Source organism: Myxocyprinus asiaticus, chromosome 30, assembly GCF_019703515.2.
Source record: "Myxocyprinus asiaticus isolate MX2 ecotype Aquarium Trade chromosome 30, UBuf_Myxa_2, whole genome shotgun sequence".
Lineage (NCBI taxonomy): Eukaryota > Metazoa > Chordata > Actinopteri > Cypriniformes > Catostomidae > Myxocyprinus > Myxocyprinus asiaticus.
The window spans coordinates 38,126,695-38,139,726 of record NC_059373.1 but is presented as its reverse complement, the minus strand read 5'-3'; positions in this window follow the sequence as shown (position 1 = coordinate 38,139,726).

Below are 13,032 nucleotides of genomic sequence, written 5' to 3'. Positions count from 1 at the left end.
TTTCTGTGTATACTGGATTCTGTCATAAAAAAGGTTCAAGCCACATTTAGCAGTGGAGAAATGAGCACTTTTAATGAGGTCAATCAGAATATGTTTTAGAGTTCTCAGGGCGTTTTCCCACCTGGCTCATTTGGAGCATTTGTTTGAGAACCTGGTGTATTTTCTTTCTTATGTTCAGTTAGGCATACTGAATTTGCAGTATGACAGTTTCAGGAATTGCACTCAGATTCACACCAAAATAATTGGCTGGAGAACACCTCGATGAGGAAGTCTCGGTCCAATGACAAAGAACACTGGAGCGGTTCGATTGTGGTGAGAATACAGTGCAATGCATTGGACCAACATACCAACAAATACGGATGCAACGATACCACTTTTTCTTTTCCGATATCTGAAATCTCAGTATTGGCCGATACCGATCCGATACCAGTGTGGTTGTTTTTTGCATAATCAGTTTAGAATATCTTTACATTATTGTGTGGAACTAATAGGGAGTACTCTTTAATATATAAAGAAACACAAACCTCTAACTGCACATTATTTCAATATAAATGTATAGCCTATTAAGAAAAAGTTTATTGTTAACTAGTATACTGGATAATGTTAAAACAAATGTAACAGTAATTCCAGCATAAGTCTTCAGTATAAAAGAAGCCAGTATACGTATCTGCACTTTTCACTTTAGTTGTAAGATATCGGTCCACTTTTCATTCACACAGTTATTTTTTGGAAACCATTCAACTTAAATATCGTTATAAGTTGTAAAATAATGATGATAATAATAAATTATGATTTATTATTAGTAGTATTATTGACTTTTAGAATTTTAAATACAACAGTAATATATTTCAGTCATCTACCTTTAACTTTAAAACCCTCTGGCTTTTATTTTGATGATACTAACACTCTAGAAAGTCCTGTGTTTGTTTATGGACTACTTCACAGTAGTTTAATTCACTTCTTATTCAATTTCTGGTAAAATGTGCCTCCTGTGTCGTTCTAAATGCATATTATAAGTGAACAAATAAGTAATTTTTAGAGAAGAAATCGGCACGTCACTATCATTTAAAGGAATATTCCAAGTTCCATATAAGTTAAGCTCAATCGGCAGCATTTGTGGCATAATACATTTAAATACATTTCATCTCGTCCCTCCTTTTCTTCAAAAAATAAATTTAAAAAAAGTAAAAATGGAGGTTACAATGAGACACTTACAATGGAAGTGAATGGGGGCCAATTTTTAGCAGGTTTAAAGGCAGTAATGTGAAGCTTATAATTTTATAAAAGCACTTACATTAATTCTTCTATTAAAACTCAAGTATTATTTGAGCTGTATAGTTGTTTAAATTGTCATTTTTACAGTCGATTTGGGGTTTTAGGGTTTGTTGACATTAAATTGTCATGGCAACGAAGTTGTAAAATTGGTTATAACCTTACACAGAAAAGGTTAGTAAGCAATTTTATCACACTAAAATCATGTTAACACGCATATTGTTTATGTCTTGTGGCTATACTTTTGAAAAAGTGAGGATTTTAACAAAATATTGGCCCCCATTCACTTCCATTGTAAGTGCTTCACTGGAACCCAGATTTTGTGCTATTTACAGTTCTTTCTGATTGCTTAGGCACTATCTTTGAAACTGTAGGCTATTTTTGCAAAACTCTACACACTAACCACAAAACCTTACACCAAACCAGGAAAATATTATATCTTTTGCAAAAGCAAACAATTCTTGCAAAACTCTTCAAACTCTTAAAAATTTTTGTTTTTATGTCAATACAGTACACACAAACCATCATTTGAATAAGCACACGAAGCACCAACTATGCACTGAAAGTATAAATGATAAACACTTGTGGCTTTTGCTTTTTCTGTGTGCAGGGCATAGCAGTTTGCAATAAAGTTTTGTCATACATGCAGTAAACACACATACACACAGGGCCACCTGGTTTAGTTTACATGGTCCTCTATTCCTTACAGACTTAAGCCAAACTCAGCAAAATAATGAAACTTACACCCATGTCAGCCCTGAGACAGATGTTGAGATTCATCCAGAGTGTGTGACCTACCTTACTTACCTATCACAAAACAAACTTGGGAGTGCAAGGTTCCAACGATTCTCAAATGATGTTCTCTACTAAAGGTCTTTGCACGACTGCTACACATCGCCAAGTCTTTTAGGCAGCTACCAGAAACTGTCTGTCATTGCTGGCATACTTGCAACAAGCATCATAAGAAAGAGCAGCTAATGCAGGCCAGGGCCATGATCATTCACACTGTCCAGAGAGAGGTCTACACAAATGACTTTAGATGTCTCGAACAGGGTCAATCTGTTTACAAGTCAAGTCCTCTCAGCAAACTTTCCCCATTCATTGACACAGACGGGCTCCTCAGAGTCAGAGGTCGGCTGGTGAAAGCTCAACTACCATCTGAAGAACTGCATCCAGTCCTTATACCAGGCAAACATCACGTCACCCTGCTTCTGATTCGACATTTGCATGAAAAGGTATGTCACCAAGGCCATCACCTCACTGAAGGTGCAGTCAGGGCAGCTGGCTGCTGGATTGTTGGGGGAAAAAGATCAGTCAGCAGCACCATCTTCCATTGTGTCATCTGTCGCAAATTGAGAGACAAAAAAGAAGAACTGATCATGGCAGATTTGCCAGCTGACAGACATTGCATAGATCCTCCCTTTACATATGTGGGGCTGGATGTCTTCGGTCCATGGCCAGTCACAGTCAGAAAAACACGAGGCTGTCAAAAAGATGGGCGGTCATATCTGTTTGTATGTCCACACGTGCAATCCATCTGGAACTTATTGTCTCAGTTCTCCTGTTTCATTAATGCTCAGCAGCGTTTTTTTGCCATCAGAGGCCCTGCCAAGCTCCTGAGGTCTGATTGCGGGTCTAACTTTGTGAGAGCCTGCAAAGAGCTACAAATCGACAAGAAATGATGTCACAACACAGAGACTGGCACTTACCTTTCAGATAATTAATGTTGCTGGCAGTTCAATCCTCAACACGCTTCACATATGGCAGGGTCCTGGGAGCATATGATTGGAGTTGCCCAACGTATCCTCAATGCCATGCTTCTGCAACATAGCCCTATGAGGCTCACACATGAAGTTTTGGTAACATTCATGGCTGAAGTGAGTGCAATTGTGAACACTAGGCCTTTAACAGCTGTCTCCACTGATCCAGAACAACCTGTGATACTCACCCCAGCCATGTTGCTCACTCAAATGGTTGGAACACCACCAGTTCCACCTGGGCAATTAGAAGACAATGACCTCTGCAGAGCACAGTGGTGCCACGTTAGCCAATGTTTTCTGGGGGAGATGGAAGAGAGAATATTTGAGTAGACTTCAAGGAAGCTGCAAGTGGCACACAGTTAAATCTGAGGGCAGAAGAATAACCGCAATATGAATAATAAGACTACTCGAAAATGTTTACACATTGACACATTGACACAGCGTGCAAACATTCTAACCAATGAGGGGATAGTTTGCTCACATGTGACATTGAACAAATTTTTGGTTTGAAATGTTGCCTTGTGAAAGCAAATGGAATCAAGGAAAGAATGCAACACTGTCACAATTTTAGTCCCTGTTTTGGAACAAGAGTCTTGAGGGTGGGGTCTTTTGACTCTCATTCAAAACCACTTAAGAAATAAATAAATAAATAATAAAAAACAGTGAGAACACCTTAGCATCCGAAAAGTAATCTTCTTTTTAACCCACAACACCCAAGCATTGTTGTTTTGCATGTGCAAGCACCTCAAAATCTACCCATATACACTTTCATAATCTCAGAATAGAAATAATACAGACTCAACAGCAGATGTCAGTGTAAAACAGGTTTTTGAAAAGTAAAAGTTACTCTCACATTGCCCAATCTAACTCTTAACTAGACAGCTTTTTTTTTTTCATAGACATTATGTCTCTCGGTACTTTACTCAGTACTTTTTACTTTCATTTAGTTTTAGACAGTAAACGCCTAATAATGTTATGGATGGAGAACCCAACACCTTCCAATAAAGTTCAGACTGCATTTGTGCCTGAAAAGGTTATGTTTAAATGCTTTGGACACTTAAAATTAAAAACAGATGCATAAACCCAAATAACTTGGTGCCATTTAACAAACTGACTAACCTTTAATTCTCCTCAACATTTGACTCAATATTAGTGTGACTGTGCCAATGATCTGGGCTTCTGAGTGAACCTAGAAATCATGATGGATGTGCTTGCTCACATTCTGTGGTAGAGCAGGCAGTGTTTAATGCCAGGAGTAGCTTGCCCTTTGCTGGCAAATAACTGATGGTTATGAAAACTCCCTCAGCCTTATTACATAAATGCAAGCGATATGTGGTATCCTGCCCTTAGTTACAAATAATTATTATTCAGCAAACTATGCATTTTCAATGTGTTTATGTTGGATGAACCCAATTACAGATTAAAAAGCATCACCAACTGTCTAAGATTGCCAAAGTCCTGCTTTCAGTATTTCTGGTCTTGCAATATAAAGTATGTAATTTTGAACAAGGTAAAGCTTGCAGATTAAGAAGAATACAGGGTCTGTGAAAAGTCATGCGGCAGGGAATTTCCTGGCTTGATTACACTGTGCTGTCTGCCACAGGAAGGACCTTATTCAACCTTGTCTGAGATTTCCCATCAGTGTTGCTCATGTCATGCTCCCCATAGCTGGGCAGTGTCCTCAAACAAATCCTGGAAATGGCATGGGATCCATCAAACTGGATAATGGGTATGGATCCGTTTCAAGACTTTTATAGTCGGTTCTTCTCATCTGTTGCATAATCTGCCTCCACACCTCCAGCTGAGCTGTCACCATGGGCCCAGAGTGCTCGCTTGTTTGATCTCCTTCCCTGAGTACACCAAGAACATCAAACTCGTCTTTTCTGGAAGTTTAGGATTCTTATGGACAGACACTCCACACTGAGTAATTACTCGAAGACTGCACTGTCCTTGCAATTTGCCAGTCTAGCATTGGTACCAAACTTGCTCATAAACTACCTGCGCTAAAGGCATTCTCCACCCCTTAGCAAAGGTTTAAGATATTTAGAAATCAATTTTAACCGTGACTTGATATTTATTTTTTTTATTTGTTTTGGTCATCAAATATGATCATCTTGGTTTCTTTGGATTCTCTGCTCTCTTGGGCCCTGTCCCAAATTGTGCACTTTATGTGAACGTGCAGTCTTGTGGCCTTTTCAAGCGCATGCGTCTATGAGATCAAATGAAATGTGCATAGCGGCTGCAAAAGGGGGCACTCATGAGCACCCCTCTGAAACCAAAAATTACAGGGAAAACCCTACAGTCTTGTGGACTTCAGGGACATCCTTTTGCACACTCTGCAGCAGACTACTACAGGACAGTCTAAGCAGCATTATGTCCCCAGATTGTGAACTTGGAGTTGTATCGCAATGGCTGAGGGTGGCATTTGGTACAGGACATTTGAGTGGCAACTGGCACATTCATCAAAATGCATCGGCAGGCCAAACTGGTCAACAGATGCAATTCTATACAGAAATATAAACTTCTGCTTTTACTGTAAGCAAAAAGTAATTCAACCACACTGCATTGTGGCATTCTTTCCATATTCACATACCTTGCTTTCTCCTTTTCAGTTTATTTAATGGTTCAGCACCTCTGTATCTTAAATGATTGGTGTTGATTGTGCGGGTGGTTATTGAATCCAGCACTGACCTACTTTCTCTACCCTTTTGGAGAGGGTGCCTCAATTTTAACCTTGATTATTGTTGATTTAGTGTAGTTTTGAGGCCCTTCTTCAATTGTGGTTTGCATATTGAAGTCCCTCCTGTCTGTTCATGGTCAGAGGCACGATTCTTGGTTGATTCTCTCTAATTAGGGGAGGTATTGTGTTACCTCTCTTTTGTGAAGAATATACATACATTTCTGGAGCAGGAATCCAGCAAGAGTGTGACTTTTTATAGGACCATAACATTGTAGCATGACATCACTTCCTAATCTTACTGCTCTTGAGGTGTCAGGCAATGAGAATATACCACCTTTGAGAAAACTGGCTCATTTATTGCGAAAGTCATATCACATTGCAATTAACCTTAAATGACCAAATTGTGGAAACAATTCTAAGGTTTCAAAAATGCATTTATATATTTTTATGCAGATTCAAAATAACTTAAAAATTTTAAATTTGGAATCAGCTACAATTAAATCAGTCTTATAGACAGTGAGCATGTTCTGACATTGCATATTTTGTACCTTGGCCATTAGTGCATTCTCAGTTTCATCTTGGCATTTTATCTTGCTTTAATTGAGGCTAGCACAGAGACTAACACTCCAGCTACACACACCAGCTGCTGGAATGTTACATAACCAAGCCACAAGTGACTGTCTGAAGTTTGGTTTGTTGTCCAGACCCTTTCATTATAACACTCATGTCTCGTTTCCCCTGTAGGGTTTTATATATAATTAGTTTAAGAATCTTGGCCGCGTTGGACCACCAAAATAATGTAGGGAAATATATGCAAGATAAACGACACCTGAGCAGGTTAGAAATCTGATTAAAATTCTCCACCATTCAATATAAGATACAACAGGCTCGTTGTATCTGCTAATAATTTATATTTTTCCCATAATCTCTTGAGAGAAGTTGAAGCTCCATCCCCCAGACTCTGAATTAGCAGGGAGTAATACACTGATGCTTCAAGACCTTTTCCAAAGGTAGTAATCACCACTCCCAGAGTATCTGCTGCTTTAGGGGGGTGTATGCTACTTCCAAAAATAGTACAGAGCAGGTGGCACAGCTGTAAATATCTAAAGAACTGAGATCTGGGAATCTCAAAATGTTGAACCAGATTTTCAAAGGATCTCAACACTCCACTCTCATAGTTCACAGAGTGTATTAACCTCCCTCACAATCCACTCTGACCATCAGAAAGGGGACTTATTAATACATAAGTAGGGGTTCAGCCATAAGGTCAGGGCAACATTTAAATAAATGTCAGAATTAAACACTCTGGACACTTTTGTCCATACTGAGTGTAAATGCGAGATAACAGGGTGTAATTTAACTTCTCCGATTAGTTTGATCGAAAGGCTTTGCAGTGGCGAAATTGGGGCAAGAACTTCTTGTTCAATACAAAACCAGGGAGGGGCTCTCTCAGGTGGAAGCGACCAATGAGCCAAATATCTGAGACCGAACGCATAATAATCTTGGGTAGGCCTAGCCCACCTTTGTCATTTGGCCTATGTAGCTTACTGAAATGTAATCTGGGATGTTTCCCATTCCAAATGAAGGACTTCGCTATGCTATCAAATTGCTTGAAATAAGAGAGGAGGACATCTATAGGGAGTGACTGTAGCAGGTAGGTGAATTTTGGAATACAATTCATTTTAATAACATTAACCTTCTCAATCATCGATAAATGTAATGAAGCCCATCTGCCCACATCGCTCGAAAACCATTTTATTAATCAAAATGAACTCTAAGTAACTCACACAATTTTGCTGGGAATAAAATGCTCAAATCCTTAATGCCCTGTTTGGGCCACTGGAAAGCAGCCAGCTGGAAAGTCGTCGCTGGGCAGTACACTGTCAAAGCCAAAGCTTCGGATCTTTGTCCTTTTTAAGAATCAGACTGATCCGGGCTTGAGTCATGGTTGGCAGAAGCTTTCCATTCTTTAATGATTCCGTATAAACTTCTATCAAAAGTGGAGCCAGTTCTGTAGCATAAGATCTATACAATTCAGTGGCAAAACCATCTGGCCCTGGAGCCTTGCCTGTAGGCAAGACCTTAATTACCTCGCCAAGCTCCTCCAAGGTTATCTCAGAATCAAGAGAATTTTTAGGGAGTTCTAATGGTTCCACAAAGTTTCTAATATCTTCATCAGTAGACGAAGATGTGGAACTATAAAGATCAAGATAGAATTCTTTAAAAGCATTATTAATATAGAAAAAGACACTCTCTGCTTTATATATCTAGCCAAAAGCTTCCCTGCTTTGTCCCCTGACTAAAAGTATGCCTGTCTTGCCCTGAATAGCCAAAACTCCACCTTCCATGACAAAATAGTATTATATCTGTCTGACTTATATATGATTTAAATCAGGTCAATTCTCTGAGGCCATTAGACGACATTCGACGCTCCAGCTCTGCCTTGGCACTTTTAATATTCCCTTCCAAATCCACGTGTTCTTGTGCTTTGGATTTTTTGGTGAATGAGTCATATTGTATGATCCCACCCCTAAGAACTGCTTTAAGTGCCTTGCAAGCCACACCCACAGAGGATACTGAGGACCAGTTGGTCTCCATATAAACATTGATTTCAGCCTTTAACATTTGTTGGAATTCAGGATTTTGCAAAAGGGATACATTAAAGCGCCAACTATATGATTTATTTTTCTCTGTATGTGGCAACACCTCTAAACTCACCAGGGTGTGATCTGAGTCTAAGATGTTTCCAATTGAGCAATCCACAACAGATGAAATGAGGACTTAGATATATATATAAAAAAATCTATTCTATATTAAATCTTATGGACTGATGAAAAAAATGTATAGTCCCTACCAGATGGGTTCAAAAGTCTCCAAATATCTGTAAGACCAAGATTTTTACACATCCTGTGAAGCGTCACTGTTGCTCTAGTGGTCTTACACACTTTTGCTTCACTATGATCAAGGACTGAGTCCATTAAAAGATTAACGTCTCCTCCCAATATATTGGCAGTTACAGAAATACTCAAACCAGCCCGCCTGGCACCAACAATCATGCCATGGTTGAAATCACTGAGATAAAAAAATTTCCCCATTCTGATGGCTGATGTGAATATTAACTCAAGCTCCTGACCCATATCTGCTTGAATTTATGCATGTAACTGCTGCCACACAATTGGCTGATTAGGTAACTGCATGAATAAATAGGTGTACAGGAGTTCCTGTTAAGGTGTTCCTTTTGATGCTCAGTGGGGAGAAAAAAATAATCAAATGAATTAACAACTACTCGCTTGACCAACACAAAATGGGTTTCGTTTTAAAGCTCAGAAGCTGGACCTTTTAATGCACATTGGAAATATAACCAACTCTGAACAGGTGCTTTTTAATTTGCTGAAAATTAAACATTTTCCTTTTTTATAACTGACATACGATTCTGCTGTACACCAGACTGTTCAACGTAAGATCAAAACAACATACAGATCAGAAAGTTCTGGAGTAGAATACAACAAATATTGTCATTGTCACATAATGAGTAAAAACCCCATGAAAAAAACTTTTAAGAGTTTATATGATGAAAACAGATGTGTCGTTTTGTCAAGTTTTTGGCTGTAACTTCATGAAACACAAACATAATATAAAAAATCAGATGTTCCACAGTGCCCCCGAGTCCAAGTACAATGTTAAATGATGCATACATTTTAAAATAATCTTGGAGAAAATGCGACACAACCTCAGATATCTTTTTGTTTTGCTGGGGATGGTGTCTGGCAAGGGTGTAGGTTTGGTTTTAAAGTTGGTAGGGACATATTATCAGGCTAATATTCTAAATGTTGGTATTAAGAAAGTGCGAGAAAGTCAGTCTGGTAATATAGGCAAAATAACAATATTTCTTAATATAACATCTAATTTCCTAATTCTTTGCCTCACTATCTTAAATATTATCCAGATTTTTTGGGTTTAGAACTAACCAGTGGCTGCATGATATGGAGGGGCAATACCATATGCATTAAACTTGATTGATAATGTAGCAACGATATGCAGTGCAACTAACATAAGATTAATGTATCAAAATCAAGTTCTATTGTTTACAAGATTTACAGTGCATCGAGAAAATTGTATCATGAAGTGACATTCTGTAAAATGTATTCTTCAGCATTAAACAAATGAAAATCTAAAGTTACATGTGCAAAGAAAAAATTGTGGGGAGAATGGAGCATTCGACTCTCTCACACATGCCTATATCATCACAGAAACACACACAAACCAGAAGCATATTTTCTTTATAAACTTTATGGATAAATGCATGAAAATTATTTCACCGCAAGTTCATCTGCGAAACATCACGACATTCGTATATATCCTATAGCACAACTGACTCTAACATTCTTAATTTGGGATGGCAATCACTTCTTCATCCAGTTATCCACCTTTTTCACTGGCAGCGAAATTACCCATTATGCTTAGCGTGTTCTTCCAATGCAGATGCTACAAACTTCTGCTTTGCAGCTTATTCCCATTACCAAGCACTGAAATATCACTAACAACAGTCAAAAATGAGTGAACAGTCTGTATTTACTTAACATAAATCCCTTTCTCACTAAAGGCCACGTGTGGACTTTTGGTTTCGACGGCAATCCCTGAATAGATAAGTACACAATCACACACATTTACATGGTAAAGTTACCGCACACGGTTTAATTACGTTTTTTGTTGAGCAGTTCAGTATGAAAACAGCCAAATCACGGACATTTAGGGAATCTAGAAATCCTGACTGGGTGCTTTTTAAGGTTAAAAAAAAGAGGAAAATCCATGAAAATATGGATTTTCATAATAATATGTTCCATTTAAAAATCTTCAAATTTGAGGCATGTAACTTTGCATTATTTCTGCATTAACATGTGCCGCCGCCTCACGCACTCTGCCGAGAACAACTTGGTCTCTCCCTCATTTACATACACTCACAGTGCGACATGAGATATTAACCTCGTAAAGATGATTAATAAAACAAAGGCTTATTTAAATGTATTTGGAATTATCTGTCAATGTTTTAAAAAAAGGCAATGGATTGGAGAATTAGTTTAATGCAACCTCTAATTATTACATCTGGTTCGACTCGGAATGTTTCAGCATTGGCAGCTTTTGGGGGGGCTTATCGTTGTGACATTAATTTTCCAGTTGTTTTTAAGCCACCTGTAGTTTTAATAACACCCTATAACAACGCATAATTATCCAGAACCTTAGCTGCTTGCGATCACCAGTAATGTTAGTCTAGCTGATAACAATGACTAAGTGGAAGTGTGGAGCATCCGAGAGGAAGTCTCTCGCCGCAATGGTGCTACCCATGGAGAAGTCAGGAATAAGGTGGATACTTCCATTTTAAATTCTGCATGTTTATTCCACCTCATTATCTGACAGTGAGTCAAATTCAAATGTGTCTTCCTCAAGCAGGCATAAAAGCAGAATACTCCTTTCGGCCATATGCAAATCACTTTTTTTTTTCTTTTTTTTTTGCTCACTTAGACAGGAAACAAATGTATGCTGGTTTAAATTTATTAATTTCAAGGAATGGGCCTAAAATACAAAAATAAATCCCATGTGATCACCAGAAAATTATTACAAAAAAATCTTCAAGCAGTAATCACTAACGACTGTGATTGGTGCATCCTGAGCAGCGCTGAGTAAAGTAACAGGTGCAATGTGATACTGTTTATGCACTGCTTCAACCAATGTCTGATGTGGTTTTTGCTTGGGGACTTGCTATTGGCTGTCATGTTTGCATAAATAATGAGGTTGGTCTGTGCAGGTTTTGGGGACTATTTGGGGTGTTATTCATTAACATTTAAAAGTAATAACCAAAAGTATATTTATGTTTCAAGGGTTTAATGTTAATCATATCATGTTATGTTATGACAAGGGTTGCTCATTTTAGTTACCGTGGGTGGGAATGGTGTTCGTTGTTTAAAGGTACCTAATTTCTTTTTATTGTTCAAAGGGAATTGCTAATCTTCACACTGTATAATAGTGTCTACTAATGGTAGTCAAATACATTTTTATTGTTACTAAAGGCTTCCCTGAATGTGGTTTATTTTGCTTTGTGTTTGCATAACAGTATTCTGAATGTGACATACTTATCTAAATGTTGTTTGTTTAATGTTGCTTATTTGAAAGTTGGTTGGGACATGTTCCTGCCATCCCTACCTAAATCTACGCCTATGAGCTCTGGTTACAAAGTGGACCAAACACAGCTGTTGTGGTCTGCATTGGTGGGAAGCGTTGTTACTTTTTTTTTTTTTTTTTTTGGAGAAGTGCACGTCAACACACCATAATTGCTGCAGCATTTGGAATTGTTGGGATTTGCACAATCCAAATCACAATCCAAATCCAAACAAATTGGGATTTGTTTGAATTGCTGCAAAAAATGTGCCAGTGTCTGTGAGGTCATTAGGTCTTGAAAAGCAAGACCATCATTGGAAACAGGTGGCATACAGATCTGTGGTGTTGACTCCAATGTCAAACCAAACATATTCACTGCTGTAGAGAGTTTCAATATTTTAGAGTCAATGTACCCTGAATATTAAGGAACGTTGACCAAACCTGAAAACACTGCGTCACAAGTATCCAACAGTTCCAGGGAAGAGGGGAGAGAGTGAATCAGGTACCATTTGCTGAACAATGGAGCAATTCTAAATATGGATAATTGCAATGGGATACGTGCAAATTAAAGGGAACTGTGATGTCTATCTACTTAAAACAAGAACAGCCGGCAGCAAAAAGGGAAAGGAAGAAAAACAAGAAAATAGAGTTTGCTGCTCACGCTAGAGAGAAAATAAATGGGAGTTCCCATTGGGTTGTATTTACATTCCAGCTGCTTGTGTCGTATTTTCCATGCAGTTCACTCGAGGTAATTAGGGTGTAATGGGTTGCAGATGTTGGTTACACCTTGGTCTGTATAAGGATCGTATGGGCCCCTGGGTGCCCACTCAAATTTTGTGACTTGACTTCAAGTTCCATGCTTAAGAGGATTCAACCGATGACCTCTGACCTGTCTTTCCACTCCCCCACTAGTGGCACCCATACTGCAGTGTAATGACATACAACACGTAATCCAGTACATTATTATAATAATATGTAACAACTTAAACCACCCAAACACAGAAAGCCGCCCATTGGCTTTTTTCAATATTAGTGTCTTTACATACATGGTTTATCAGAAGTTCTATAGTCTTACACATTTTGATATTGATCATATGAATACAGTCGATTTTTACATTTTACATTGTACATACACCAATGTTTAATCAAAGACTAATTTAAATTATT